At 39.2% G+C, this 6,656-nt stretch overlaps 1 protein-coding gene across 1 annotated transcript in view; it reads left to right on the forward strand.

The window, feature by feature from the left end:
* The window catches only part of NDUFAF2 (NADH dehydrogenase (ubiquinone) complex I, assembly factor 2), a 106,495-nt gene that overhangs the window by 465 nt on the left and 99,374 nt on the right, over positions 1 to 6,656 (forward strand). The window lies entirely within an intron of this gene.

Here is a 6,656-nt window from a genome sequence, read left to right on the forward strand (position 1 = left end):
TCTCCCCGCGCGGCCGCCACGCGGGCATCTGACGCCCCAGTGTTGGTCCTTGCCTTTGGGCGACGTAGACGGGGCAAGTTCACGGAGGTCTTTAGCCAAGGTCCTCCGAGCGGCAGAAAAGGGGCCTTTCCTCCTCCGGTGCCCCGCTGGGACCGGCCGGAGCGGTGTAATGGAAGGGGGAGTATCTTAAGCGCCTCTGCTCGCGTCTGTCTGCGCGTTGACCTTTCTTTCAGTAGCTCGGGACTGTGTCCATGCGTCACCTTCCTTAGAACCCAAACCCAGCAGACCCATGTCAGTGCACACTGACCGAGTGGAAAAGAGGGCCCCGCAAGGCCCCACGTTACCTTTCCTGCCAGTTTTCACCCCAAGGTCCCTTTACAGTAGAGCTCACTTTACAGTACGTGGCTCTAAATCGTGAGGTTTCTGTATAGAATAAAAGTGCATTCTGTGCAAAGTACTTAGTGAAATGTGAGGAATCAGGGGCGTGCCTGTGCGCTGAAATCCCATCACCTAGCGGTAGTCATAACCTCTTCTGTGGGGTTCCCACATCGCGATGCCAAAGATCTTAGGCTTTGGGGTCAAAAAGGCTTGGTTTAGAATTTCAGCTTTGGCATCTAAGAGTTGAGGGATCATGGAGTATTTGTCCTCCACGAGTCTCAGTCTCTTCACTTCAAAGTTAGAGGTGATAATAAGGACCATTGTATTGAGAAGCAGTAAGACTTCCCCCAAATTGTGTTCCATTCATTTCTCATAACTCTTGACAAAGGGAATTGCCTTTTCCTTCCTCATACAGCACATAGAAAGTGCATTCTGTGATTTACCACTCAAAATTTTTTGCATAGCCTTTTTCTGTAACTTAGTTTAATATTTTAGATGTTTCCCTGATGAGCTGCTAGAGTCAGCGCAAGGAATAGCTCTTAAAAAAAAAAAAGTCTACGGAGAAGCTTGGGTAGTGAATTCTATGGCAGATTTTAAGCAGAGAGAAAGATATTTCTTTTCTATAAGTTATCAGTAACGTTTAAAAATACACAAAACATCAGATTGACTTGTAATTGAAGTATAATTTACATTCAGTAAGTTTTATACTTTTTGGTGTACAGTTTTATGATTCTTGAAAAATGCTTAGAGTCATGTAACTATCGTTGCCACAATCAAAATACAGAACAGCTCCTTCACCCACCGCCCACCCTCCACTCCACACCCGGCAAATTCCCTCCTACCCCTTAGTGCTTCTAGCTCCTTCACCCACCGCCCACCCTCCACTCCACACCACACCCGGCAAATTCCCTCCTACCCCTTAGTGCTTCATTCCCTCACCCCACACCCAGACCTTGGTAACCATTGGTCTGTTTTATGTCCCTGTGGTTTTTGTCTTTTCTAGAATATCATTTAAATGGAATTATATGGGTGTAGTCTTTTGAATCTAGTTTATTTCACATAGCACAATGCAGTTGAGTTTCATCTTGTGTCAGTTCCTTTTTATTGCTAAATAGTAATTCTACTCTTACTTTTCCTAATACTGAGCTAAAGCTGAGTTCCCAAAATGAAATTGGTTGGCTGGAAAGGCAGAGATAGCAGTGGATAGAAGGTAACAGTGATGCCTGCTATGTATTTATTTTACATTTTATTTTTTATCCTCACCTGAGAACATGTTTCCTTGGTTGTCCTATAATGGTCTTATTTATTGATTGATTTGTTTTCTTATTTTTGCAGTTTGTATAAATTGAGCTTCTTTACATTTTGATTGCTGATATGTTTTTAAGCCTCTTGTAATTTATGGGTTCTCTCTTTATGTTGATCCCCCCCTCCCTGCCCAACACACAAACCTCTGCTTTTTTAATTAGTGGATGTTGGGAAAAAGCTACTTCTTTATTTTTTTAAAAAGTATTTTAAATATATTTTTATTGATTTCAGAGAGGAAGGGAGAAGGAGAGAGAGATAGAAACATCAAAGATGAGAGAGAATCATGGATTGGCTGCCTCCTGCACGCCCCCTACTGGGGATCGAGCCAGCAACCCAGGCATGTGCCCTTGACCGGAATCGAACTCGGGACCCTTAGTCCCCAGGTTGATGCTCTATCCACTGAGCCAAACCAGCTAGGGCAAAAACTATTTCTTTTAAAAAAAATTGTATCGATTGATTTTAGAGAGGAAAGAAGAGAGTGAAACATCAGATTTATGTTTCACTTATTTATGCATTCATTGGTTGATTCTTATATATGCCCTGACTGGGGATCTGCAATCTTGGTATATCAGGGATGATGCTCTAACCAACTGAGGTACCAGAACAGGATGCTACTTGTTTTTTTAAAAAAATAATGGCATTAACCCATTCATATTTGTTGTAATAAGTGGTAAACTTAGTGTTACTTTAGTAATCTTGATTTTTATGTTTTTTGTTAATTATGTTCTCTTATTCTTGACTACCCTCCTTAGATGTGTTTTGCGGCACAGCCTCCATTTTACTTGAAATTGGCTATTTTTATCAAGTTAGGTCTGAGTGAATGCTACAGCCTGTGTCTTCCTACAGGGCTCTGATAGAATTTCTCTGGGAGAACTGTACCCATATTTAGGATGCCTTCACTTTCAGCCTCTGCAAATGGGAATCTTAAGTGTCAGTATCAAGTCAGAGTTGTAGTAGCCTTTGAGAAAGGGGGATGGAACTCACTGGGATACTTAGCACATGCTATTGTTAAGAGTCTTTTGTTTTTCTTTTAACCTTATTTTGTGACATCTTACAAGCAGTTCATATTAGTGATAGCTAGAACTCCCTGTGGGGGCACTGGTGGCATTTCCAAATTCCTTTGACTTGACTCTTACCACTTATTTGCCCTTGCTCTCAGTCCTGCTGCTCTAAGCGTAGGATTTTCTCAGTACTTCTTTTTGAGAAACCCATATAGATTCTTTCCAGTGTAGCCTGTATGTCTGTGCTGATTCACAGGCCAGTCAGCACTGCTGAGTTTGCCTTCCATCTCATCCTGTATCATTTATTGTTTTTCTCATGTGACAAATATTTATTCAGCACTGCTTTATGGAAAATATATTCATTCTATGTATCTTAGATTTATTGGCCTTAGTTTCTGACCTATTAGTACCTTTATCTGTTTCACAGTTTAGCTATATACCGCCTCATATAGTACTAGAGGCCCGGTACATGGATTCATGCACTGTGGAGGCTGTGGCCTGCAGGGATCGGCCTGCTGTGGGAACACTGCTCATCCCGGTCAGCCACATGGTGCTCCCACTGTGGGAGCGCACTGACCACCAGGGGGCAGCTCCTGCATTGAGTGTCTGCTCCCTGGTGGTCAGTGTGCATCATAGCGACTGGTCGACCAGTTGTTCTGGTCGTTCCACCATTTGGTCGCTGGGCTTTTATATATATAGATAGATTCTTTAGTACACTCAGTAAGATTTGGGAAGCTAACTAACATAAACATGAATCAGTGGCTATTTTAGACTGAAGTTTGCATATTTAATTTGAAACAAATTAGAAATATATTTTCTTCTCCATTTTGTTCTCAACATAGCCTCCAATCTTTTTAGTAATGCTTATATTAATGAAAGATAGCATACATTCAGTGTGAAATCTGATTATTTCATGTATCTACAACAACCATATAACTAGGTATTATTATCCTCATCTTAAACATGGGTGATTGTTTCGTTCTGAATACTTAAATGAGAGTCATGTATACATACCTGGGTACAGAGTAGGTACTCAAAAAACAGCTGTTAAATGAATTGAGATATTTATGGACCCAGAATTATAAAAATAAAAACAAAAATATTTTTAAAACCAAAGGAAATGATAAAGTTGTTTTAGAAAATCTTAAAACAGGTGATTAAGATAAATAGATAAATATTTTAAATTCTCACCTGAGGATATGATTTTATTGATTTTTTTAGAGAGAGAGGAAGGGGAGAGAGAGAGAAACATCAATGTGAGAAAGAAACATCGATCGGTTGCCTCCTGTCTGTGTCCGGAATAAGAATGGAACACACAGCCTTGGTATGTGTCCTGACCAGGAATTGAACCCACAACCTTTTGGTGTACAGGACCACACTCCAACCACTTGAGCCACCTGGCCAGGGCAAGGTATATTTTTATTTATGATAAATAGGCCAAATTATTCTTCAGAGACTAAAAGACTCTCATGTCTTTTCCATAACTTTTCTAGTGTGGTTCCTATTTGGACTTAGCTTATTCAGTGACCTTCTAAGTTTAGTTTTATTGCTAGCATCAAACTTCCGTTAAGATACCCAATTTAGTTTTTTTTTTCCTTTTAGGATAAACATATCATCTGATAATTCAAAACTTGCATCATCCACTGTTATATGTACTTATTTAGCTGTTTTTGATGATGTCACCTCAACCTATTTGTATTTAGTATTTAAATATACTAAAAACTTTAATAATTTAATATTCAATTAAGACATAGTTATTAAGGCCCTAGCTGGTATGGCTCAGTGGATAGAGCATTGGCCGCAGACTGAAGGGTCCCTGGTTAGATACCTCAGTTGCAGGTTCGATCCCTGGCCCTGGTCCAGGGGTGTGTGGGAAGCAACCAATCAATGTGCCTCTCTTACATCGATGTTTCTCTCCCTCTCCCTTCCACTCTCCCTAAAAATCAATGGGAAAATATCCTTGGGTGAGGTTAAGCAAAAAAACAAAAACAAAAAACGACATAGTTATTAAGAATTAGACAAATTAAATGGTCAAAATTATTAAGAAGGTGTGTCTTGTTTCAGTGGGTAATTGGAAGATCCTGATACAGCTCGATTGAATGTGATAATCTTTTTTTTTAATATATTTTATTGATTTTTCACAGAGAGGAAGGGAGAGGGATAGAGAGTTAGGAACATCGATGAGAGAGAAACATTGATCAGCTGCCTCTTGCATACCCCCGACTGGGGATGTGCCCGCAACCAAGGTACATGCCCTTGGCCGGAATCGAACCCGGGACCTTTCAGCCCGCAGGGCGATGCTCTATCCACTGAGCCAAACCGGTCAGGGCTGAATGTGATAATCTTAACATTTAGGAAATAATGAAGACATTTTCGATTTTTCCAGCAGGTGGCAGAATTGTTTTAAAAAATGAAGGTTGTCAGATTATTGAATATTTTCTTCAAGCTGATTTCAGAGAGGAATCTTTTTTCTAAAATAATTGGATTTATATATATATTTCCTCCAAATAAACCCTGCATTATTGCTTTATTACCTGCTAACTTTTAAGACAAGAATTTTAAAATGACACTATGAATTATTCCTAGTCAGTAATGCACAATGATGTAAGTGGCAATTGTATTTTAAATAATTGACCAAAAAATTTAAAAATCATGCATATAATTTTACCAACAGTAAGTAATATACTGTCTTGAGCTTTTAGTGAACATATAATCATCACTATGGACATCATCAAATTGATAGATTATCCTAAAAGATCTTATTATTTTAGCTAAAACATACCTTCTATTCAGGGGTATCTAAAAAAAGTTGAACTTTCTTTAAAATTTTTTGGAATATAAAATAATAACTATAAACTTTTAAAAAATATTTTTTGTATTGATTTCAGAGAGGAAGGGAGAGGGAAAGAGAGATAGAAACATTAATGATGAAAGAGAAACATCGACGGCTACCTCTTATACATCCCACACTGGGGATCGAGCCCACAACCCCGGCATGTGCCCTGACCAAGAATTGAACTGTGACCTCCTGGTTCATAGGTTGATGCTCAATCACTGAACCACACAGGCTGGGTTAAACTTTTTAAATAGGTTGTGTCAGGGTTATCAGAAGGTTGTACTTTTTTCTTATCTTTATTTTAAAATTTCATTTCTTAATAGTGTTTCCTCTGAGACTATTTCAGTTGCTTATTAAATTCCCTTAATTTGTGTGTGTATGCATGCATGTACTTCAACATTGTATTTTGGTGAAGGATAAATACCAACAAATCCCTGGAATTTTTGATTGCACTCCTATCTCACACTAGTAGAACCACATCTGTGTCATACCTTCATCCAAGAGAAAAACAGAAGGAGGAAATGTGTTCACAGTCAAGCATGCCAGTCCTTTATACTAGCTTTAAAATGAATTTAAGGAATCTTAATCTTGAATTCTGCGTTTCCCTGCCAAGGAAATATCGGACTTTTAGAGAAGAAATGTAAACTATTAATGAATGGGTGACTAAGCTACGTTATATCTATTTCTAAGTGAGGCTGAAAATATTTCATGTAAGAGAAAATTGGTACTTGTCCTCTTTTGCTTTGAGGATTTCATAATTACTTTACATTGAGAATAGTAATATTAATAACAATAAGAATCCTATATAATAAAAGAAAAACATGCAAATTTACCGTCCCTCTGCTATGCTCAAGCCATGCCCACAAGCCACGCCCACAAGCCAATCAGGAGCGAGTATGCAAATTAACCCAACTAAGATGGCCATGGAGCTGGAGCGAGCAGGAGGCTTGGGTTGACCCCAGCAATGGAGGAAGACAAGCTTCCCACCTGCCCTGGCCGGTCTTGGGCTCCGCTCAAGTCTACAAAGTTTCAATTATAGAAGATAAATAAATCCCAGAAAAAAAAGAAAAAAGAAAAAAAGGAGATGCTGGGAGCTTGGGTTGCCGGGGGGCATGGCCAGCCTGAAAACGGCCATC

This window comes from Myotis brandtii, unplaced genomic scaffold (genome assembly GCF_000412655.1).
Source record: "Myotis brandtii unplaced genomic scaffold, ASM41265v1 scaffold115, whole genome shotgun sequence".
Taxonomy (NCBI): domain Eukaryota; kingdom Metazoa; phylum Chordata; class Mammalia; order Chiroptera; family Vespertilionidae; genus Myotis; species Myotis brandtii.